Genomic DNA, 26,139 nt, shown 5'->3' with positions numbered 1-26,139 from the left:
TTGCCTGTGTGAAGAAAATTGACACTGACAAACAATTTCCTTGCTTTGGGGATGTTCCAGAGGGTTACTGTGCTGGCTTTTGTCAGAGTTTATTATCCATCTGCATTCAGCAGGTAACTGATGCACTGCTCTGGGAAGTTGATGGTTTATTCACTCTTCCTGGAATCTTCAGACACAGCTGTCCAGACAGTAATAGCCTTTATGCTGCTGATATAGTTTTCCCAATAAGCTGCTTGCTGTAGTTTGTATGTGGAAGGATGAATAGGTTCCATCAGTCAATCCATTGATTACAAGGCTTCTATTCCTTTATGGCACATGCAATTTGCAATTCTGTCATGGTGAAGCTGTGCTTAGCATACAAGTACACTCTGTAGATGGCATAGAGGAATACATTCACACTGCCTCAAATGGTAATAAGAATTTGTAGCAACCTCTGGGATGATGTTGGCAAGTGGGCAATAGCAGCAGCATTAATAATCAACCTTACAATTGAAGGAAAATATCAGAACTTAGGATTTTATCACTGAAGGCACAACAAGCTATAGTAGAGCAATTAAGTTTGGAGATGAGTAGAAGGCTAGAATTAGAGGAATGCAAATATCTCAACAACCACTACATTTTCTGTCCTGAGAGGACCTGGACAGTACTCTCTGTAGTATGTAGGGGAGTATGGTTGGATACCTTTCAGTGCCAGTACATGCATTGGTTGAGGGATTGGAAAAGGAGAACAACATGTGTCATTCCCACATTTAGGAAATTGGACTTCAGTATTTCCCCAGTGCTGCATGAGAACAGACTACAGGAGTAAAGTGACTGTTCAGAAGCCCTTAATAGATTGACCACTAGAGGAGACATTGGATTTCAAATCTTGAATGGCTACCATCTGAGTTTCCATTAAAGCTATTGAAGTTGATGCCAAAAGACCCTACTCTCCTGACTTCTCCATATTCTCTGCCATTAAATGTGTTCTCTCTGGCAGATATTCCAATGAAATGATGATGATGCATGGCCATCAGCCAGTCATCAACTGGATGCCATTACATGTGCCTTCTTTAGCAGGGCCAGCAAGTGAGTTTACACAGTGGCTGACTCTCAGTATTGCTGCCAGTCAATGGGGTGGCAATTTTCAGAGTAAGTCATGGAGGAGATGTGCCATTCTGTACTCCTTTTGTTTTGCAACAACTAACGCTTTTTGAGAGGTTACATGTGTTATAACAAATGTACAGTTGTGTAGTCATTTAGAATGGGCCACCAATAATAGAGCTGAACCCATGTGGTAAAGTGCTTACTCTGCATTTAAGGAGCTCAGAACCTCAAAAGTTGCCACTTCTCATTTTTTAAATGTAGCCGTGAGAGCTTTTTATTCTGATTGGGACATATTGTTTGGATTAGCTCATGCCTTCCGCTTTTGACCGTTAAAAATATGGAATCCCACACTGAATTAATTTATTTTGCCAGGGCTTCCTGCTGCTCTTTTCACACAGCTTATTTTCAAAGGATGTTGATTCATAGAACATGTAAAAACTGTGCAAAAATAATGAGGATAAATTATTGTCTAATCAGAAGATATTTGCCATTATTGAAAGAAATTTACCAAGTCATATGTTGGACATTCTAAAAAAGTACTGAAGATAAATAAGTGTTAATGTTGAAAATCAGAAATAAAATCAGAAAAAATGAAAATACACAATGGTGCCACGAGCAGAGATATTGAAGATTTACACTTCATGCCCTATTCTGTTCTAAATGGTCATTGTCTTCTGAGCTCAACACAGTAACACAATAGAGTCTGAACAATCCAGAGAAACCAGTTCTCCTGCATTTCTCCTAGTTTATGTTCTCCTGTTTTCCACTGGGAGTTTGGGAAGAGTTCCATTTGAGCCTCACCAGAGTATTTCAGAAGAATTGTTTGTTATCACTATTCAGACATCCAGGATTCTCCAATAAGCCGAAGTACTCTTTGACTCACCAGGGTTTGCAAATGAATCTTTGATTTATGTGAACAAAGTGGAAACAGCAAATTCAGCATTATTGAATTTGTAATTCATGCAGGTCCAAAGCATTATAGCCAAACCTCTGGCAAGAATATATCTAACTAATAAAGTAGCATTAAAGAAGTAGATATTTGTACTGTGAAGGCAGTTTGGCAGCCTTCATGCATAAAAATTGATCAAGCTTCATGTTCCAATGTGCCATGAGCAATCAAAGGGCTTTTAAATGAACTTTGAAAACAGACTGTAAGCCAAAGGGGATAGTGAAGCAACTATTCATAAAGAGACACAAGCTGGATGGAGAAATATCAGGCCACACAATAACCTGCAGTGGAATCCTTTTCCCTCTCTTAATCCCTGTGGTCTGGCGATCAAGAAGATTTACAAATTTAGAAGCCAAAATGTAAGTTACAAATGTTGTTCCACAAAGTCCAGATTTGTCCTCAATAGCCTTTGGAAGTGTGAAGCATCAGAATTCAGAATGCTGATAAACTCAAATTTTACCCCATCAAAATATTTCTGTTCTGAGATTGGTTGGATATCAGATGAAATAGCATTTCCTTAATGACAATGCATGAGTTTGCTGACTCGATCAATTCACAGACTTACAGAAAACAAACAAGATAATGATAGTGCAATCAAAGGAATAGGATGGTGTTGCATCAATCAGATTGTCACACTAGGGTGGTGTTATTTTCTTTGTTGTTAGGAAGGAGCATTCATGGCAAATCTAGCAACCTGCAAGAAAACTGCAAACAGGATTGATCCCCTGTACACATGGGTAGAGACTCCTCCATGTGACTGTGAGTATGAGTGGTGGTTGATATCATCTAGAATTAAAGACAACTGTACAAGAGCATTATCAAAAGTTGAAGGAAACAGTGTGTTTAAAAGAAACATGGACTAGTATTGTATAGTATTTATAAGTACAATAAACCATTAAAGGATCATTTATTTGTACTACGCTGTGAGCCTTGATCACTTCTAACCCACGTGGATGGCTTCTGGTCAAGTTTAGGAATTTGACATTAGAGAGGTGATACAGGTCATCTTCAAAACCAAAATTCAAATTGATTTGTACTCAAAAGCAGGAATCATTCCTTGTTTCTATCCAAATTACCTTTCTTTTTTTTTCGGAAGCCTAGGTGCAATCCATATCACTACAGCTTTTTCTGCATTTGTTTCTAAGACCCAATGCAAAATAAAATACTTGGGAAATTGTAGTTTCTGCAATGTCAGGCCATTACTCATCCGATACATGCCCACTTCCAGGATCTCTGGTCTCTCAGCCACCCCTAAGACTTGCTTTCCAACCACAAAAGTCCAAACCACAGGGTCACCTCTTTCTGCATCTGACCCTGTGAACAAAACCGAGCATTTCCCTTGGTTGAATTTCATCCTGCAATTTAGATGGGAACTATTTATTTCTGCTTTAACTAAATAATACCCTTGCTTTCTTGAACTGCTTTTATTTAGCCAAATCAAACAGGAAGACTTTTTCCAGAATTATTTTCTCTTCATATTGCTTCCATTTTGTTCTCTGGTTTCATGCTTCCCTTTGGAGACTGCCAGGCCTCCTGACTCTTCAGATGGAGTTGGCAGGTGGTAAAAGGTCACAAGCAACTAGTCACAATATTCTGGTCATTGTGAATGTCAGCAGGTGATGAAGGAGTACTTGGTCTTTTCCTGCCTTCTGCTTTCATGCATTTGAATGATCTAAGGTGGAGAGTCAATATTTTCAAACATTGCTTACTAATCTGCATTGTGAATGATGGAGGTTTGAAAGGTAATCCACATTTCTAAATCTATAGTAACTTTGGCCAAATTCCATGCCCAAGTCATTAGGGCTCCTGCTGAAATATCGTAACATTTGACTTCAGATATCCATTTTATTTTACCTCCAACTTAAATGCATTGCCATTGTTTTTTAGCTCTGTCTTCTGATGTACAAATATGCTGTATCATGGCAACATAAGCGATACCCTTGGTGTCAGCAATGAAAGGATGGAGATATTTGTGGCAGCTGGAGAACTGTACCATCAGGTTAGTTCAGGATTTTCCTCAATCTCATTGACATTTCTCAGTTGTCTCAGGTTTTTCTTTATCTCACATGCTGTAATAAAAGCTCTGAAAATGCTTTTTGCCACATAAAATTCAAAGCGCAGGATTTTAAGCACATATCTTTCAATTAATTCTTAAGCTTTTAATAAGGTAAAATGCCTTCAAAACACTCATCATTACATCATCAAATTTTGTACTTGTTTATTCCCGCCCTGATGTTTGGGATGTGAAGAGAAGTTGGTAGATACTCAGTTTAGTAATGCATCAAATTGCTACTTTTAAAGTATATTTAGCTTCATTGAGTAAAATGCTGAAATTTGGATTGCAATTTAATCTCACTAAAAGTCTTTCAGAAGTGAAAGTTATGGACTTACTCAATGTTCAACAAGTTCCACCACTTTAATCTGCATCATCTGTGTACCTGATGAAGTAAAGCACAGAGAAGCCCAGACATGCATAGTAATGTCCAATGGAATTCCTGGATGCTACTTGCAGTATTTTCATTTGCTTGTGTAGAGTCAGTTGATGGTGTAGCCGTTTGTATTGAAGGTGGCCCTGGTGACACTTGAGAGGCTGACTTCATTTTTACTTAAAGGGAAGCTACTAGTGCTGGGAATCCACCACAGGTAGGCCCCCCTCAGCAATCCACCACTCGTCCCTGACACAACCCAAATTTCCTTCATGACCACCAATCCACCAGCTTGATTTCCTCCCACTAACCATCAAGCTTGCTAGTTCAGCCATAACCTGACAACCACTGGCTCCTGACTGCACCCACCTCCTTGACGACCAATTTGCTGCCAGACACTTTATATCCGACTGACCTTTTAATTTGACTCTTCTTCTGAGCTTTCCTACCTAACTCAAGAGCTGACACTTGGATGAACCTTTTGAGCTACCCATTGGGCCTCATATATTTCCAAATGTTGCTGCGGAAGGCCCTCAAACAAAGCATTTGTTGGATCACCTTGCACTGCCCATCAATGTATCCAAGCAGGTGCCACTCAGATACTTGGCCTAAGTGCTTGAATTGCATACAACAACTCATTTCTTAGGCCTTGCGTGGACATTTTTTTTAAAAAATGGGGTCCAAAGTGCGTCCACCATCTTGATAACCACCTTCAGCACACAAAGCAAGGAACTGATGGCCCGGTGGTGCCATTAACTGACATTTTGCAATCCACACTCCAGCCAATATCCGTCTTTAACCATGCACAAGCAACTCACCTTGATAGCATTTCAAGTGCTCTTTAAGGGATTTTATGGGATAGATGTTGGATTATTTATTTTGGCTTCTTGTACTTGGCTTACAAAGTAAGCTGCTGTGTATATGTGGGCTGGTTACTGAACATAACTGGGAGAAGGAAGAGGAGACATTCAGAGCAGGATCGCTGCAGTCAGAGGGAGTAGGAGGAGGGTTGGGGGGAGCAGCACTTGGTAGGAAAACATCTAGCAAGCGTCTTTGGGGGAAATTTACATTATCAGCCACATCTTGTAGATTGCCATGCACAACTGTATATGGCAAATCACTGAGGATCTCTACACAAAGTGAAATAATCTTATTTTATTCAATCTTGTCAGAGGGAGTACAAGACATAGACACAGACATAGAATATTACAGCACAGTACAGGCCCTTCAGCCCATGATGTTGTGCTGACATATTATCCTGCTCTCAGATCTATCTAACCCTTCCCTCCCACATAGCCCTCCATTTTTCTATCATTCATGTGCCAATCTTAGGGTCTCTTAAATGTCCCTAATGTATCTGCCCCCACAACCTCTTCTGGCAGTGCGCTCCATTCACCCACCACTCTGTGTAAAAAACTTACCTCCAACATCCCCCCTATACCTTCCTCCAATCACCTTAAAATTATGCCCCTTCATGTTAGCCATTTTCACCCTGGGAAAAAGTCTCGGACTGTCCGCTTGATCTATGGCTCTTATCATTTTGTACATCTCCAGCAAATCCCCTCTTATCCTCCTTCACTCCAAAGAGAAAAAGCCCCAGCTCGCTCAACCTATCCTCATAAGACATGCTCTCTAATCCAGGCAGTATCCTGGTAAATCTCCTCTGCACCCTCTCTAAAGCGTCCACATCCTTCCTATAATGACGCGACCAGAACTGAACACAATACTCCAAGTGTGGTCTAACCACAGTTTTATAAAGCTGCAACATTACCTTGTGGTTCTTGAACTCAATCCCCTGACTAATGAAGGCCAACACACCATACGCCTACTTAACAACCCTATCAACCTGCACAACAACCTTGAGGGATCTATGGACATGGACACTGCTAAGAGCCCTTTCATTAACATTGTATTCTGCCTTCAAATTCGATCTTCCAAAGTGTATCACTTCACACTTTTCTGGGTTGAACTCCATCTGCCACTTCTCACCCCAGCTCTGCATCCTATCAATGTCCTTTTGTTACCTACAGCAGCCTTCTACACTATCCAAAACACTACCAACCTTCATGTCATCTGCAAACTTACTAAACCATCCTTCTACATCTTCATCCAAGTCATTTATGAAAATCACAAAGAGCAGGGGTCCCAGAACAGATCCCTGCAGAACGCCACTGGTCACTGACCTCCAGGCAGAATACACTCCATCTACAACTAACCTCTGCCTTCTATGGGCGAGCCAATTCTGAATCCACACAGCCAAGTTTCCCTGGATCCCATGCCTCCTGACATTCTGATTGAGTCTTCCAGAAGGATCCTTATCAAACACCCTACTAAAATCTATGTACACCACATCTACAGCTTTACCTTCATCAATGTGCTTTGTCACATTCTCAAAAAATTCAATCAGGCTCGTGAGGTACGACCTGCCCCACACAAAGCCATGCTGACTGTCCCTAATCAGCCTATGCTTCTCCAAATACCCATAAATCCTGTCTCTAAGAATTTTCTCCAGTAATTTGCTCACCACTGAAGTAAGGCTCTCTGGTCTGTAATTCCCAGGGTTATCCCTATTCCATTTTTTGAACAAAGGAACAACATTTGATACCCTCCAATCATCTGGCACTATGCCTGTGACCAATGACGATGCACAGATCATCGCCAAAGGCACAGCAATCTCTTCCCTTGCTTCCCATAATAAGCTTGGATATATCCCGTTTGGCCCCAGTGACTTATCTATCCTAATATTTTTCAAAAGTCCCAGCACATCCTCTTTCCTCACATCGACATGCCCTAGTGTATCAGCCTGTTGTACACCATCCTCACAAAGATCACTAGTGAATACTGAAGCAAAGTATTCATTAAGGACCTCCCGTACCTCTTCCAACTCCAGGCACACGTTTCTTCTTTTATCCCTGATCGGTTCTACCCTCACTCTGGTCATCCTCCTATTCGTCACATACGTGTAGAATGCCTTGGGGTTTTCCTTAGTCCTACTTGCCAAGCGCTTCTCATGCCCCCTTCTAGATCTTAAGTCCATTCTTAAGCTCCCTCCTGGCTACCTTGTAACTCTCCAGAGCCTTGTCTGATCCTTCCTTTCTGAACCTTAAGTCAGCTTCTTTTTTCCTCTTGACAAGATATTCTACGTCTCTTGTCAACCACTGTTCCTTCACTCTACCATCCTTACCCTGCCTCAATGGGACAAACCTATCCAGAACCCCATGCAAGTACTCACTAAGCAACCTCTACATTTCTGTTGTGCACTTCCCCATGAACATCTGTTCCCAATTTACACTCCCAAGTTCCTGCCTAATAGCATCATAATTCCCCCTCCCCCAATTAATTCCCATATTAATTCCCATATTATCTGCTCCTATCCCTCTCCAAGGCCATGGTAAAGGTCAAAGAGTTATGGTCACTGTCCCCAAAATGCTCTTCCACTGAGAGATATGAAACCTGATCAGGCTCATTGCCTAGTACCAGGTCCAGTATGGCCTTTCCTCTGGTCAGCCTGTCCACATACTGTGTCAGGAATCCTTCCTGGACACTCCTAACAAACTCTGCCCCGTCTATCCCTTTTACACTAAGGAGATGCCAATCAATATTAGGGAGTTGAAATCATCCATGACAACAACCCTGTTATTTTTGCACCTTTCTAAAATCTGCCTCCCGATCTGCTCCTCAGTGTCTCTGCTGCTATTGGGGGTCTGTAGAATACTACCAATAGAGTGATCGCTCCCTTCCTGTTTCTAACTTCCACCCACACTGACTCAGTAGACGATCCCTCTGGGACATCTTCCCTTTCTACAGCTGTGATACTGTCCCTGACCAGCAAAGCCGGTCCCCCACCTTTATTACCTCCATCCCTGTCCCCTTTGAAAGATCTAAACCCCAGAATATCCAGCAGCCATTCCTGTCCTTGTGACAGCTAAGTCTCTGTAATGGCCACCATGTCATCGATCCATGTACTTACCCACGCTCTAAGGTCATCAGCCTTGTTCCTCATACTTCTCACATTAAAGTAGACACACTTCAGTCCATCCAACTAACTGCAATTTTGTCCTTTCAACTGCCTGTCCTTCCTCACATTGGCCTCCCTCCAGTTGAAGTGTAAACCGTCCCTTTAGTATAAGTCGTACCTTCCCCAGAAGAGATCCCAATGATCCACAAATCTGAAACCCTGCCCCCTGCACCAACTCCTCAGCCACGCATTCATCTGCCAAATCATCCTATTCTTACCCTCCCTGGCACGTGGCACAGGCAGCAATCCAGAGATTACTACCCTTGAGGTCCTGCTTTTCGGCTTCCTACCTAGCTCCCTATATTCCCTCTTCAGCACCTCATCTCTTTTCCAACCTATGTCATTGGTGCCAATATGTACACAATTTCTGGCTGTTCACCCTCCCCCTTCAGAATGCTGTGGACCTGATTGGAGACGTCCCTGACTCTCGCATCCAGGCTAGGTTGTCCCCCTCAACAGTATCCAAAGTGGTACACCTGTTATTGAGGGGAACGGCCACAGGGCTACTCTGCACTATCTGCCTATCCTCCTTCTCCTGACAGTCACCAAGCTACCTGCCTCCTGCAGCTTAGGAGTGATTGCCTCCCTCTGGCTCTTATTCATGAACTCCTCGTTCTCCTGTAGGAGCCAAAGGTCATCCTGCTGCAGCTCCAGTTATATATAGAAAAATGATGGGAAAGCAAAAGGCTTCAGATTCTGCAAGCTGAAATAAAAACAGATAATGCTGGAGATACTCAGCAGCATTTGTGGAAAGAGAGAGACACAGTTACATTTTAGGTCTGATAAAAGTTCTAGTAAAAGGGAAACATTCACTTTTTTCCAAGGTTCCACAGATGCTGTCTGATCTGCTGAGTATTTCTAGCACTTTCTATTTTCTATTACTGTTTTAATATTGGTACAAAACACACTAGCTGTGGTCAGTCATCCCAAATAAAACCATCAGCACCTAACCCTTCAAGCTAAAGTATCTGCCAGTTTACACAGAGGTTGTGAGGGCTGGCACTTATTGACGAATTCGTGTGATGTCACACCTGCTGTAGGAACCTAAATCCCATTGATTTTATTGTGGGTTGTTGGGCCTGCAGATTAAGAGGTAAAGCAACTTATTTCAATTACTTCACTTTAATGTTTTCAATTATGTTTCTGTTTTATATGATTAAATTGACTGATTTATCTAAAATGTATATATTTAAATATATAAATTATATCAATTTTAATGATAATAAATGTCTCTAAATGTTAGAGACATATGATAATGGAAAGACTGCTCTAATGCAAAAGGTTCTCCCTCCCCAGCTTTGTATTCTGTCAAGCTCCAAGGGTGGAACCTCTGCACTAAGCCTGAGCCCCCTGGCACCACCGGGACCTCACTGCCTGACACCTGCACTTGGGTGGTGGGGAGGGGAGGCTGGTAAGGCAGGCCTCTCACCACAGGCCCAGTTAAGTGTGGGTGTGGGAGATAATGGTAGGGATTCTGGATGGCAGGCCCAGAACAGCACAATCTGTCCCAGACACTTTCTGCTCAAGCTCTTGCTGTCCAGAAATTTAAACATTTAGAAGTGTTAGAAATTTTGTGAAAAACTTACCCTTCGATCTCCTTTAAATTTCTTCCCTCTCACCTTAAACCTATGCCCTCTAGATCTAGACTCTCCTGCCCTGGGAAAAAGACTCTGACAATCTAAACTATCAATGCCTTCATAATTTTATGAACCTCTGGAAGGTCATCCTTCAACCTCCTATGTTCCAGTGAGAAAAACACCAACATATCCAATCTCTCCTTATAACTACAGCCCTGCCTTCCTGGCAACATCCAGACAAATCTGTTTTGCACTCTCCCTAATTCTACCACATCCTTCCTGCAGTGTGACAGCCAGAACTGTGCACAATACTTGGTCTAATCAATGTCTTATACAGCTGCAACATGACATCCCAACTCTTATACTCAATGCCTCACGACACTATCCAACCTGTGTTGCCACTTTCCCTGAGCTATGGACTTGCACCCCGAAGTCTCTGTACGTCAACTCTCCTGAGGTCTTTGCCATTTACTTTAATGTCCTATTAGAATTTGTCATCCCAAAATGCATTACCTCACACTTGCCTGGTTTAAATTCCATCTGCCATCGGTCTGCCCAACTTTCCAGCTGATTTAAGTCACACTGTATCATTGGACAACCTTCAGCACTATTTATGATTCCATTAATTTTCATGTCATCTTACTAGTCATACCCCTTACCTTCTCATCCAATTCATTTATATATACTGCATGCAAACCTTGTTGTTTGTAATATGCATAAACATGAGGTTTTCTGAAACTCTGATGCCATGTCCTAATATGCTCCAGGCCCCATTTGTCCATCATCCCAGCCCAGTTCCCAGTTATGCAATCACTTGGTTTTAAAATTATTGTCTTTACTTTCAAATCCCTCCATTTTCTTGTTTCACCCCCCCCCCCTCGCCCCCCAACGTTAATTTCTGGCCTTTGAGCCTCCACAAATGTAGTCACTCCATCTTCAGCTGCCGTGCTTCTAAACTTTGAAATTCCTTCTGTAAATTTCTCTGCCTCTTTACTTTTTTCCAGGTGCTCCTTAAAACCCACCTCAATGACTTCAGACAGTGTCGAAGCCAGTAGAGCTGCTCCCTCACAGCTCTAGCAACACCAGTCCAATACTGACCTCCAGTGCTGTCTGTGTAGAGTTTGCATGTTCTGTGACTGGGTGGGTTTCTTCCGAGTGCCCCAGCGTCCTCCCATCTCCCAAATATCTGCATGCCAGTGGGTTAATTGAGCACTGTAAATTGCCCTGAGCATTTAAGTGGGTGGTAGAATCTGCAGGGAGTTGATGGAAATGTGGGGAGATTGAAATGGGTTAGGGTAAGATTGATTTAGAAATGGGTGCTGGATGCTCAGCACAGGCTTGGTGGGCTGAAAGGTCTTTTTCTGTGCTGTATCTCTATTACTCCTGACTCTAAGCAACCTGAACAATTTTTTGTTTGAAAACACACTTGTGAAGAGCCCTGGGCATCTTTTCACATTAAACACACTTTTTAAATGAAAGATGTTTTTGTGACTGAATGGATTCAAGACAACAACAACCAGAGGAATTCACAATCCAAACTTATTTAACTAAATACTGTTCACACCACTACTGTAAATGTTTGTCTATTTAAATTCAAATTATTGATGTCTAAACTATGCATATATATTTCTCGTGTGTTGACTTTACAATTGCCGTTGAAAATAATGCTTTGAATTTAAATTGTGATTTCTGAATGGAATCATGGAGGAAATTGCAATTGCAATTTAGAGAATCTCATTATCAATACATCTTTGTTAAATAAAAATCACACAATTCGTTCTGCAGTTTTTGTTTGTGAATATTTTTGTTTAGACAATGACATCATTAGGAAATTGACTTTAAATTTTTCTGTATGTGATGATGTGAATTAGCTAAATTAACATATATTATTGGAATAATAGTTAGTATTTACACTCACGTATTAACTCTATCTGATTATGTTAATTCAGCTCTTTTATATTAATGGGTACGGTAAATCTCATCATTTCCTTGGACCATGTCAGATCCTGTATGTCGCAAAACGGCAGAACTGAAGCTCTTGAGAGAGTTTCAGAATCAAGACACAAAAATATTTACAATTATCTGTAAACCTTTTTTTTAAGTCTCTGTGAGGGACAAGAATGCAACTTTGGCTGGATGTGGCTTGAAGCTTATATCAGGAGGGGAATTTAAACAGTTTTCAGGTTCTGAATCCCACAGTCAAATTGACAAGGGTTCTATCATAATCATGGGGACTTTAATCTACATAAGACTGGGCAAATCAAATTAGTACTGACAATGCAGAGAGTGGATTCCTGGAATGTATACAATGTGGATTTATAGAATTATAGAACAATACAGCCCTTCGGCCCACCATGTTGTACCAACCTTCAAACCACTCCTAAGACTATCTAACCCCTTGCTCCCACATATCCCTCTATCTTAAATTCCTCCATATGCTTATCTAACAATCTCTTGAATTTGACCAACGTATCAGCCTCCACCACCACCCCAGGCAGTGCATTCCATGCACCAACCACTCTCTGGGTGAAAAACCTCCCTCTGACATCTCCCTTGAAGTTCCCACCCATTACCTTAAAGCCATGCCCTCTTGTATTGAACATTGGTGCCCTGGGAAAGAGGTGCTGGCTGTCCACTCTATCTATTCCCCTTATTATTTTGTATACCTCTATCATATCTCCCCTCATCCTCCTTCTTTCCAACATTACTTTGCGGATCTTAAACTCGATCCCACAATTTATGAAAGCTAACATCCCATAAGCTTTCTTAACTACATATCCACCTGTGTGGCAACTTTCAGTGATCTGTGGATATGAACCCACAGATCCCTCTGCTCCTCTACACTGCCCAGAATCCTGCCATTTACCTTGTATTCCGCCTTGGAGTTTGTCCTTCCAAAGTGTACCACCTCACACTTCTCCAGATTGAACTCCATCTGCCATTTTTCAGCCCAGCTCTGCATCCTATCAATATCCCTCTGTAAGCTTCGAAAGCCCTCCACACTATCCACAACAACTCTGGTCTTTGTGTCATCTGCAAACTTGCTAACCCACCCTTCCACCCCCTCATCTAAGTCATTAATAAGTATCACAAAAAGTAGAGGTCCCAGAACTGATCCCTGCAGGACACCACTAGTCACAGCCCTCCAATCCGAATGCACTCCCTCCACCACAACCCTCTGCTTTCTACAGGCAAGCCAATTCTGAATCCACACGGCCAAGCATCCCTGGATTCTTTGGCCTCTGACCTTCTGAAGAAGCCTACCATGCGGAACCTTGTCAAACGCCTTACTAAAGTCCATGTAGACCACATCTACTACACTACCCTCATCAATCTTCCTGGGCACCTCCTCAAAGAACCCTATCAGGCTAGTGAGGCAAGATCTTCCCTTCACAGATCCATGCTGGCTGTCCCTAATTAGTCCATGATTCTGTAAATGCTCATAGATCCTATCTCTTAGAATCCTTTTTAACAGCTTACCCACCACAGATGTAAGGCTCACTGGTCTGTAATTCCCTGGACGATCCCTACTACCTTTTTTGAATAAGGGGACAACATTCACCACCCTCCAATCCTCCAGTACCATCCCCGTGGACAACGAGGACTCAAAGATCCTAGCCAACGGTTCAGCAATCTCCTCCCTCACCTCCTGAAGCAGCCTGGGGAATATTCCATCAGGCCCCGTGGACTTATCTGCCCTAATATTTTCTAACAGCTCCAACACATCCTCTCTCTTGATATCTACATACTCTAGAACATTACCCTTACCAATACTGTCCTCAGCGTCATCAAGACCCCTCTCCTTGGTGAATACTGAAGAGAAGTATTTATTGAGAAGTATTCATTATAGGTCAATATGTTGAGGAATTGACTAGGCAACAGGGCATTATGAAATTAATACTGTGAAGCAAGAATTGGCTGAAGGTCTTCCTGCAGAATAACCTTGTGGTAAAGGGAGACTGAGAAGAGAACTTTACCTTCAGTTCTAAAGTGGTGTAAGTACCTATGAAGGACAGATTGGCAGTCGTAGATTGGGAAACTATATTAAAAGATGTGACAGTGGACAGGCAAAGGGTAGCAATGAAATAATATATGATATGCAGCTTATACATCCTTTTAAGGTGCAATGACACAACAGGAAAGGTGGTTGAACTCATGATTATAAGGGAAATTAAAAGTAGTATGACATCAAGGAAAAAAACTTGCCAGAGAAAAGCTATGAGCCTGAAAATTGAGACTATTATGGAATTCAACAAAAGACAAATAAATAAGTTGGTGAAGAGAGGAAAAATAGAACATTAGGAAAAAACAAGCAAGAAACATAAACAAAACAGACAGTAAGAGCTTCTATAGATGCACTAAGAGAAAGGATAAGTGAGAACAAATATTTCGGATTTCCAGCATCTGCATTTTTTTTATGCTTTGAGGGTGGACAGAGATCGGAGAATGAATAATGGAGAATAAGAAAATGGTAGAGGAATTAAACAAAAAACAATGTGCCTGACTTCACTGGAGAAGACACATTAAAACCTCCCAAAAATATTGGAGGACATCGGTCAACTGCAAACAAACAAGTAAAAATGGTTCTATCAGAGATGTTAATGAGCTGAAATCAGATAAATCCCAAGGACCTGATCATCATCATCATCATCAAGGTTTTGAAAGAAATGACTATGAGGGTAATGGATACCCTGAATACTGTCTTTGAAAATACTACAGATTCTGGAATGGTTGGAAGGAATTAAATGCAAGGCAGAAGGGAGAGAGAAACCAGGGAAATACCAACCTGTTAGTCTGATATTGGTAGCTGGAACCATGTTAGAATCTATAATCATGAATGTGATATTAAGACCATTAAAAAATAATAATATAATTGAGCAGAGTCAAAGTGGACTTATGATAGGGATATCATGTTTGACTAACCGATTGGAGTTCTTTGAGGATGTATTTAGTAGGATAGAAGAGAGGGAACCAGTCAATGTAGTGTGTTTGGGTCTTTGGAGAGGTTTTGTTAATGTCCCACACACGAAGTTGCTGAACAAGCCGAGAACATATGGAATTGGAGATAATGTACTGGAATGGATTGGAAATTTGTTAACAAATAGAAAACAAAGGGTAAAAATAAACAGGTCTTTTTCTTGTTGGCAGACTGTGAACAGTGGGTACTGCAGGGATTGTTGATCAACCCTCAAATATTCACAATTTATATCAATAATTTGACTGAAGGATCAAAATATCATATTTCCAAGTTTATTAATGACAAAAAACTAAGAGGGAATGTGAATCAGGATGAGGCTTGAAGAGGAGTGAATGCCAGCTAAGTGAATGGACAACAATGTTGCAGATGGATTATAATGTGGAAAAATGTGAAGTTTATTTACTTAAGCATTAAAAATACAAATGTCGAGTATTTTTTAAATGGTGAGAGAATGGGGAATGTTAATATTCAAAAGAACCTGCATGTCATTGCACACATGTCACTGACTACTAATGTGCAGGTGCAGCAGACAGTTGGGAAGGCAAGCAATATATTGGAGGAAGAGCTGATATATTGAAGGAAGAGCAGTATGCAAGCTTGGAGCTTAATGAAACTTCCTAATTCATAGCTATCATTGAAAACAAGGTGCCTTCTCCACACTCCAATCCTTAATGTCAACAGAGTACATACATAATCAGCAGGGAGAATAGGTTAACACATACAATTCCCTTACATTTGCTGCATATGTCTATTTCAATGAATGGTACCCTGATCCTATAACCGAAATGACTCACTACAACATCTCCTTTTCTTGAAGAATGGCACTTAATTTAAACCTCCACAAGGAGTGCACTTTACTTGGATCAGCTTCACTCTCTTGGTCTAAACATTGGTCGAAATCTTGAACCATCTGGGATGCTGTTCCATATTGATGGTGACCAATCAGCATTCTAGCTCAGCAGCTGCGAGTAATGCATATTACATATCAATGAGACTGGCATTCAGTACTCAGGGGAAATGAACCAATGAAGTCCACACATCATTTTGGGGATTATACACAATGAGTGCCACAATAACACAGCAGTTTGGGCATCAGTCAAATTATTTCATGATCATGTAATCTGCTGCAGTGAGTCTATAGCTTGAAGTGGGATTCATCACCCAGTATTTAGAGGCAATCAGGTTTTGCTTAAGCATATTGACCTCAGCCAATAGGTTACTAGCAACCTTTCTAAGTGAGGAAGGCTAGGGCCAACCGTTACCATACCGGTAAAGATGCACTTGAACAATGCTAGTGTCTAAAGAATCAATTATAACAAGACTAAATTATTAATTGAAAATCATAAAAATTACCTGTCAGTTTCCCTCCTTAGTGGCTTTCCCATTTAATAATCTCATCCTGCATGGCTGAAATGGCAGGGACCACCTCATATGTGTGGCCTCGCTTCTGCTCCTTACAGTTGTAATCCAAGTAGATTTTTCATTATGTGACCATTGCAATGTTGGAGGGGAAGGGGTAAAAATGCTTCATTTCTATGTGGGACGGGAAGGGGTAAAATGTCAATTGTGAGTGAGGGCGGGGGTGATGTACAGGGACACCAACATTATATTCCAGTAACAAGGGGCAGGTCGTGTGTGGGCTTTGCCTTGAATGGGGTTTCTTTGTGGCAGAGGCAACAACAAGCATTGTCATTTCTCAGAACATCCCAGGAACAGCACATGATTTCCAATAAATGAAAGAGGAAAAGCCACTCACAATACAGGACTTGCCTATTACCCATTCCTGAAGCCTGACCATTAAATACTAGGTCATTTTCCAAACCATTCAAAAAAGTTACATAAAAAGTATGTGTCTTTTTCAAAAAGCTTTAATCTTTAATACCAGAGGGAATTATTTCCCACTCCCCTAAATAGGAAGCTGGACACATTTCCTTCCCGCCCACCCTTAATAGCCTCTTACTTTCACAACATCAGCTTGGCAGGAGGTTGGGACAACAGGAACAGTAATTCAAAGAGCCTGTAACTGCTCTTAAAAGGATGTCCTTGAAGTTCCAGTTATTGCCAGTGAGGGACCTGCCCATGCCCTGGCTAGTCCCAGGTGCTCAAGGCCGTTGCCTGAAGCCCAGGCTGACTCCTAGTCGCTGGTGCACGGACCAGATCCTAGTCAATAGGGCAATTCCTGTCCCGGATGCCCACGCCTGTCATTCAGTGGGTCCTGGGCCCAACCTTGTGAGGCCCATGCATGACATCATGGAGACCCTGGGGCAAGTTATGTTCAAACTTATCTAGAGTTAAAGAGTGAATAATATTTAATATTAAAGGACTGCTTGTAAGGAAACTGTGGATAGGGATGACTGCCTTTAAGCAATCAATCAGAAGGCTCTCACAGATAATTGCTGAAGTGAGTTGTGTTCAGAATCAGAGAGAAATATGTGTGAGTGGATGTCAGAGACACAGTTAAGTGTTAAAGCTGTGTAAGTGTTGTGTGAAAAGGTTCTTTTGGAATCTTAAAGATGGAGGACTCTGGACACAGGCTTTGGATTTTAAAAATAGTTTCATCACAAAGGCAAACATGGGGACAGAACGAATGGGAACAGATGCACACTCACACACACATGCAGGAAACCGTGAATGTGAGGAGGGATCGCAACGAGGTTGAGATACGCACACACACACACAAACACACAATAAACAAGGTACAGCTTATCAAGGGATAAACACTTCAATGACCGAATACCTTGACCCAAACAAACATTGGCCCTAACATTCCCTGGAATCTGACTAAGACACTCCCAAACCACGTGGTGATGCACACTCTTACCAGTGGTCTCAGCAGCATTGTCTCACCATCCCTGGGGCAGTTGAAAGAGAGAGGGCCAGGGGATTTCAACACTCTTTATAGTGCTGGGGGGCTGGGTGGAGCCTGGCCAGGTGATTTAGACAGGCCAATGGTTTGGAGGTCAAGGGCAAAGGTGCCTGCCAAGGCCAATGGTCAGGCAGGTTCAGGAACAAAGGTGCTCTCCAAGGCCAACCCCTATGTCCACACCTGATGGGTGGGGTGGAGCCACACCTTGATTGACAGTGGTGTCACTTCTGATCCGAGGAGCAATGCTGTCCTCTGACCAGAGGGGTCAGTGTTGTTACTGTCACATGACAGCCATGTGCTCTCCTACTACAATAAGACACAGAGAATAGACACCCTATTAATGTACAACTATCTACAGTGTGTTTATTTGAGTCTGTGTTTAGTGTGTGAATATGTGACTATGCCATCATGAAGCAAGTATAAGAGAAAAATAAATTTCTGTGAGCATCCAAATTTGACTTCCTACAGAAATCTGTTTGTTTGCTTCATGCTGGCATGCAAGCCGTGACCTAGCCAGTGGGTCCACAACAAATCCAGTATCTATGTGGTCTGGTGTCAAGCAAGGCTGAGTCATCACACCAAAACATTTCCAATCTTTCTCACCATAAGACATCACTACAAGGTTCCTGCTGGACTGGAGCTAATTTGGAGGGCAAATAGGAAACTGTTCAACTTATCAAGCCTCCACTCCAGAACTAACATAAGTCATTGAGCTCCAGTACTCTGATGAAGCTTGCATGGGAATGTGATTAGAGTTTGAACTTCAAGTCATTCTCATCTTGTTAAGTTCAGAATACAAGAGGATCAGCCTTAGAATTGCTTTCCATGAAACAAAGGTCCGCCACCAACCTGCCCACATTGAACAAAACCAGATGTTCATGACAAGAAACTGGAAAACATGGACCACCTCCCATATCTCAGGAGCCACTTTTCAGCAATTGCTGACACCAATTATGAAATTTACCATCTCCAGCACAGCCTTTTACCATCTGAGGAAAAGGATGATTGAAGATTAAAACCTCACACACATCAAAGATTGTGGCTTCTGCCCTCTTGTATGTTTCTGAAACATGGACTACTTACAACAGCAGATTATGGTGGACAGTGTAGAACGTTTTTGGAGGTTACAGTGGGGTATGGACAGGATTCAGAGTTGGCGGAGAAGTGGCAGATGGAGTTCAATCTGGAAAAGTGTGAAGTGATACACTTTGGAAGATCGAACTTAAAGGCAGAGTAGAAGGTTAATGGCAGGATTCTTAGCAGTGTGTAAGAACAGAGGGATCTTGGGGTCTAATTCCATAGATCCCTCAAAGTTGCCACAAAGATTGATAGGCTGGTTAAGAAGGCGTATGGTGTGCTGTTCTTCATTAGTCAGGGGATTGAGTTCAAGAGAAATGAGGTAATGTTGCAGCTCTATGAAATTCAGGTTGGACCGCACTTAGAGTATTGTGTTCAGTTCTGGTTGCCTCATTATAGGAAGGATGTGGAAGCTTTAGAGAGGGTGCAGAGGAGATTTTACCAGGATGCTGCCTGCATTAGAGAACATGTATTATGAGGAAAGGTTGAGTGAGCTAGGACTCTTCTCTTTGGAGCAATGGAGGATGAGAACCAACTTGATAGGGGTGTATAAGATTATGAGGGGCATAGATAGAGTAAACTGCCAGCACCCTTTTCCCAGGGCGGCAATGGCCAATATCAAAAGACATCAGTTTAAGGTGAGTGGAGGAAAATTTAGGGGAGATGTCAGAGGTAGGTTCAGGTAGAGGACAGAGAGAGGTGGGTACCTGGAATGCACCGCCTTGGGTGATGGTAGAGGCTGATACAATAGGGACATTTAAGAGACTCTTAGCTAGGCGCATGGATGTAAGAAAAATGGAGGGTTATGGGCTGTCTTGGATGGAAGGGTTAGATTGATTGTGAAGTACGTTTATATAGGCCAGCACAACATCGTGGGCTGAAGGGCCTGTACTGCGCTGTACTGTTCTATGTTCTCACAGCCATCTCAAGGTACTGGAGAGATACCACCAATACGGTCATTGCAAACTCTTACAAATGCACTAGCACCGTAAGGAAAACAACATCAGCATTTTCTCACAAGCCTTAATTATATTCAATTTGGCTCCATTGGTCAGACCACGCTGCCATGCTGGACTATGCTGGACACCAGAGCCTTGAACCTATCACTCTATTCCAAGCTTCATTATAGAACACAGAACACACAGCACAGGAACAGGCCCTTCGGCCCACCATGTCTGTGCCAACCATGATGCCAATCTAAAGTAATTCTACTTGCCTGCACATGGTCTGTATCCCTCTATTCACTGCCTGTTCAGTCCTGTCCCACCAGTGGCAGAGTCTATGGGTCCAGCAATTGCCTGATCAGTCACCTCGGAACTCATAGAAGTGCAGTGGAAGGAGCTGGTTTGATGCTGAGCAATTCTCTAAGAAGAAGAGATGAAGAAGACTGTCTAGATAAATGGGCCTGTATGAGAAAGCAGTATTTTTGGTGAAGTGCAGCTCACCTTGACGTTACTTGTGAGAGCATGAAATTGATTTCAACATTGCTCTGTCTTCTGTGATCTCCATTCCTGGAGCAAACAACTGTGGCCACTTCTTGTCAGACTCTTCTTACTCTTGGCATGTATTTCATGAATCTGTATTTCTAGGTAGCTTCCTGAAAATAGTGCAACCGTCTCTCTTTACCCCTGCAGCCTCACTCTCCTCAGTTCCACCTATAGTTGTGTGATGCTGCTGTGTGGCTGCCACAGGGACTGTGCACTTAGCAGCTGACCTTCTAATGCGATTGCTGCATTGAAAGTGTAAGCAGTCGTGTTTGATGAGGACTAATCCCACAGGGAACTGCACAGATCCACTTCAGTGCACCATTTTGGGTGCAAACCACCCAAATGCCATGTCAAACTTTCTTTGACCAATTTTACAATATTTTATTCTTTTGACAATAACCTGATTTGACACTAGTGCTAAACACAATGATCTTTTACTGCACCAAAAATAGTTAAAATTCAATTTGCCACCAAAACAAATGGTTGCCTGCACCCAGCAGCAGTCATTTGTTCTTAGGTAGTTCGTGAAGCGACAGGAAGTGATAGAAGTGAGCAGCAGCTGAACTTTTCAAGAGTCACCATGAACAGCAACAACAACTGGGTTTGTGGAGCTGTCCCAAGCTGTATAATAAAATGTAGAGTTGATACAAGTCAGGAGAAAGAGTGGAGTCACTTTCTCTGTTATATTTGGGAGTCAGAAGTATACATGTATTGATGAATGTGGAGTAAGAGGGGATAAAGGATGTCCAATGGAGTGGACAAAATTTACCAGTGGTATTACTAGAGAAATAAAGGACTGCAGATTCTGGAATCTAGAAGAAAAACACTATGATGCTGGAGGAACTCAGCAGGCCAGGCAGCATCCGTGGAAAAAAGTAGGCAATCAATGTTTTGAGTCAGGGGTCCACTTTTCTCCACGGATGCTGCCTGGCCTGCTGAGTTCCTCCAGCATCATCATGTTTTTTCTTATTTTACCAGTGGTATCATTGACTTTTTTGGGAAGAGATGGAATTGATCTGCCTTATTATAAACAATGCCACAGGACATAAATGAGTATTTTACAAAATATTTACCATCAGTTGAAATATTTATTGAAATCTTTTGTTCCTTTGCTGTTAAATTTCTGTATTTTGCTGGCAGAATTTATAAGTAAGCTGCAGAATTTGTAATGGATTCTCACCTTGTGCACTGCCTCCCCTTGACAGAACCAAGTCAAGGACATCTTTAATTGAAAGTTAATTAAAGTACCCCACTGTCTTCAAGATCAAGAAGGATTGGTATGGCTGGCCTAGTTAATAGATAATAATATATTTAGATTTCAATACCTCTTCATGTTATGCAACAAAAGTTTTTGACCTAAGGTGACAAGAATTATTTAACTTATATTAATGTTTATTACTGATTTTTAAAAATTAAGGGACAAGATGCTGTTCGATTCATTAATAAAGATTGAAAAGATCAAATTAGCAATGAATTAGTTAAATATTTTGTGATTCAACTTTCTAACATCTTTTGTAAATCTGCAATTTTGGTTTGGATATAAGATGGCAGAATAGGATCTCTGACAGTTATGCAATAAGAAATATTAAACCTGCAATCTTTTTAATATCTCCTTTCAGCTTGTTTATGTATAAACCACAAATATTTGCAGAAAAACTTTGCTGCAGCAAGATTGTTTATCCTGAATACTTGGCTTGAAATGAATCATGATCAAGTAGACAGTGAACAAGTGATACCACAAAGGAGCTTGAACCCAATCATTCAGTCATCCATAAATAGTTAAGACCTTTTATATTCTTATAATTGCATGCCCTGTTTCCAAGCAGTAAAATACATGCATTTGTTATAGTCATTCCCAAATTTGATATGATGAACAATAATTCCCAAATGATTAATATATTTTAAATTTAAAGTTAGCAAGGTTATTGCCATTTGCATTGTATCATGGAATTCTGGGCGTGACTCCTTCATTGTGATTTTGCCATTTTAGCTGTGGTGTTTGTTTAGGTACAGAATGAAGGCCAAATGGGCAAAAAATTGCACCATTGCTGAAAAGGTAAATGAAAGTGGTACTGTGTAGGAGCAGTCTGAGCCAGTTTGTTGTGCAGAGGTCTCACCACCAGCAACAAAATTCTCTTTTATCTTCAATGCGGTGGAATAGCCATTACATGCTTGATATTCCCAAAGGCCGTTTTCTACAGGTTTCTATCAAAGCTGAGCTTGGAGAGGAAGACAACTAAGCTACAGATCACATGGGAAGATGTTAGAGAGAGGATTAGGGAGGATTTGGGTTATTGAATTTATTGGAAATAGCTTGGAGCCACAGTTAATGCTGGAAGAGGACTGAGTGATAAAGTGAATTGTGGTGGGGGAATGTGACAAGTCAAATGGAGAGGTGATCAGAGGTAATAAGTTAAAGTCAGTCAGAAAGGTGATCAAGGAATAAAGGTCATGTAAACCAGAGAAGCTACTGGGGGTGTTGGTGACGTTTGGACAGATTATCAGGAGGTTGAAGATATTGACAGCAAGTGTAGAGGTTGTATCAAGGATAGTATGAAAGATAATGGATGCTTAGGAGTCTCTAGTTTCTGACCAGAAGAAGTCAGGCTACACCCAACTGCTTAAGGCTTCCTTCAGTGCATGATGATTTTAGGCCGTGTAGGTGCAAGATAATTTTGTGCATGTGATGTCAAAAAATATGCATTGCTTGCTTGTCCTTTGATGTCACTGCATATGAGGTCTGGCTCATTTCATATGCCATCATATGTAAAGAGGACCAGACCAAAAGACAAAGTATTGCACATCATGTAGTCATGGGACTTTGATTTAAATCCATTGTGCAAAGCAAGGTCAGGTTTCCTCAAGAAAGGAAATGATAACCTGAAAATGTCTTAAAATAAGTAGCTAGTGAAAAAACTGTCATGTTTTTACTAAGACAGCAGAAATTTCAAAGTTTATCTTCTTGGGTTCAATTAATCCTGGCACCAAAATCATGCTTTCCACCTTCGTGGTATTTGCAGTTCAGAGAAGCTGCATAAATTTCACGGTGCTTGGGCTGATAACTGTCAGATAATGATCATCTTCAATGAAAGACAATCTGACAGTGTACCCTTTACAGTTAATAGCATTACTTTTGTCAGATCCTTCGCCGCCAACAGCCTTAGGGCCATCATTAGCCAGTATTTTAAATGTACTAGCAACATAAATGCAGGAACTATTGGAACAGGTGAAAGGTTGCATAACCTGTAGCAACTGAATTACCTTCTGACATCCCAATACTTTACCACGATCTACATGGTACAAGTAAGGAATGTGCTAGAATGTTCTGCAACTCCCCATTTCCTGAATGAGAGCAATTCCAATAAAACTCATCAGAAATTTAATAGCTCCAAAACAAATTAGCAGACTTGATTGAGATCTTACCTACCACCCTAAACTTTCATTCCCTCCACCAAATCACAACATCACTGCAATGTGCACCATCTACAAAATGTATTGCAACAGCTCACCAATGTTCCACCAGCAGCAATTCTCAAACCTTTGACCTTTCCCACTTGGAAGGACAAGGGTGGCAGAATTAATGGAAGGCCACCAATTGCAAGTTTTCCTCAGTGTCTTGCACCACCATGACTTGGAAATACATTGCTGTTCTTTCTTCATCTCTGAATCAAATTCATCAAAATCCCGACTTAACAGCTAAGTGGCAATATCTTCACCACAAGTTCTACAGCAGTTGAAGTAGGTGGTTCACCCCCTCAAATGCAACTGGGAATACACATCAAATATCAGCTTTGCCAGTATTGCTGACATCTATGCATGAATTAACAGCGAGTTTGTCTCATTATATTTTGTTAGTGCTAATTATAACAGTTTTCTCCCTGAGCTACTTTGTTCTGCAGAATTTCATTGGTCAGACTTCACCCAATGAAAATAATCAGCCCTTTTCTGTAATAATGTTTATTTGTGCCTCTCAAGTGTCACCTTGTCATGTCAAATAATGGCCAATAACATTTGTGCTGCTTTGGAAATCGGGAAACTGAAAGAAATTAGCATAGTCGTATATTTTGGATAGACTGGTTCACTGAAGTGGCCATCTATGGACCTTGACATTAAAATTAATGTCTTGGCTTCTGAATGTAATCAAGCTGTGAATTCTGAAATCATAAACAGACAGTAAACTGCCCTCTTCCTTCCTAGTCTTGATGAAGGGTCTTAACCCGAAACGTCGACTGTTTATTTCCCTCCATAGATGCTGCCTGACCTGCTGAGTTCCTCCAGCTTTTTGTGTGTTGCTCCAGATTCCAGCATCTGCAGAATCTCTTGTGTCTCCAATAAACACTAACATTTTGTTTTATTTCAAAACAATTGTATTTTTGTGTATTTCCTGTTTTTTGTGTATTGATGTATCTGCTTAGGGTCTCCTGCAATGTTGAATGGTAAATTGCATCAGGTTTGCACCGGCATGTCAGGTGTTGGACTCATTAGTGGTCCAAGGAACTACATTAACAGTTTTGTTGTCAGCTTTGAACAGTTGCCTTTAAAATGCACAGCATGCCAGCCAAACCAGTAGCAGGCTGAAGAAACAGTATGTATGTTTGGATCAGTTGGTTCACTGCCACAAGTACAATGGATTCTTCACGCATCCCTTTATCCCAATTTTCCAACAGAGGATCTGACAAACTCTAGTGATATAACAGAAAATGAGAAAAAGCTCAGCCTTTCAATAGAACCAGCATCTGAAGCTCTGCAGGGAATTAAGAGAAGCAGGAGTAGCCCATTCACTCTTTCGTGCCTGCTTCACCATTTAATAACACCACACTAATCTTTTACCTCACTAACCACATCTCTCCTGATTTCCTTAATATGTAAAACACATCAGCAACTGACGCTCTGCTGCTCTCTTGGGTAGAGAATTCAAAAAATTCACTGCGCTCTGGAATCACTACCCTCTCATTTTGAGACTTTGACACCTGGTTCTAGATAGCCCAGCCAGAGGAGGAAACGTCAACCACATCAGAATCTTCAATGGAAATACCTCTGGGGACAGGTTACACCTGAAATGGAGGGACTAATGTCCTTGTTGGCAGGTTCGGTAGAGCTGTTGGGGAGGGTTTAAACTAGGTTGGCAGGGGGATGGGAACCAGAGTGTTAGGTCAAATGATGGAGCAGTTGGTGTAAAGGTAGATGTAATGTGCAGAGAGACTGTGAGGAAGGATAGGCAGTGGACAGGGTATAAATGCAGTCAGTTGGATGGGTTGAAGTGTGTTTAATGCGAGAAGTATCAAGAATAAGGGTGATGAACTTAGAGCATGGATCAATACATGGAATTACGATGTTGTGGCTATTACAGAGCTTGGACAAGGGCAGGATTGGCTGCTTGATGTTATGGGGTTTAGATGTTTCAAAAGGGACAGGAAGGGAGGTAAAAGTGGGGCGGGGTGGGTGGCACTGCTAATCAGGGATAGTATCACACTGCAGAAAGGGAGGACATCGTGGAGGGATCGTCTACTGAGTCAGTGTGGATGGAAGTCAGAAACAGGAAGGGAGCAATCAATCTATTGGAAGTATTCTGTAGGCCTCCCCAGTCGGGACACTGAGGAGCAGATAAGTAGGCAGATTTTGGAAAGGTTCAAAAATAACAGGGTTCTTGTCATGGGAGGCTTCAATTTCCCTTA

Source organism: Pristis pectinata, chromosome 3 (assembly GCF_009764475.1).
Source record: "Pristis pectinata isolate sPriPec2 chromosome 3, sPriPec2.1.pri, whole genome shotgun sequence".
In the NCBI taxonomy this organism is placed as follows: domain Eukaryota; kingdom Metazoa; phylum Chordata; class Chondrichthyes; order Rhinopristiformes; family Pristidae; genus Pristis; species Pristis pectinata.
The sequence above is the reverse complement of the archived record's forward strand: the minus strand, read 5'-3'. Positions refer to the sequence as shown.